Source organism: Octopus sinensis, unplaced genomic scaffold (genome assembly GCF_006345805.1).
Source record: "Octopus sinensis unplaced genomic scaffold, ASM634580v1 Contig11136, whole genome shotgun sequence".
In the NCBI taxonomy this organism is placed as follows: Eukaryota; Metazoa; Mollusca; class Cephalopoda; order Octopoda; family Octopodidae; genus Octopus; species Octopus sinensis.
Genome location: NW_021832275.1, coordinates 19387 through 20000, shown reverse-complemented (window position 1 = coordinate 20000; position 614 = coordinate 19387).

Here is a 614-nt window from a genome sequence, read left to right as displayed (position 1 = left end):
ACCACACCATACAAGCAAAACATACACATCCACATCTAACCCTAAACCCATACATCCACACAGAGACTCACACACACATGTACACACACATGAATACTCCCCGATACATCTTTACAATAAATTGGAGAGTGCATGTCTGTCATCGTATTGCTTATAGACATATCAGTACAGGCAGCAGTGTCTAACACTAACACACACACTCACACACACATCCGCATAATACACTTTCCTATACTGTGTCAGGGAACTTTCACACACACATATATATATATTTTTTTAAATATATATCTGCGCACTCATACTTACAAATAAAACCCATATTTATATCTACCCATGAATGAATATTCGCATATACATATATACACATCCAAGCATGCACCTGCGTGCTTATATGTGTAATAAAAACATACATCCATACATCCACCCCCGATCATACCTATATGTACAAAAACATATATACTTACACATACACATTTTCACACACCTACATGTATATATGCACGTAAAAGCACCATCCATTCGTGTCCGTTGCCAGCCTCGCCTGGCCCCCGTGCCGGTGACACGTAAAAAGCCATCATACCTGATGGCCCTGCTCGATCTGTAGAAAAGGCGTA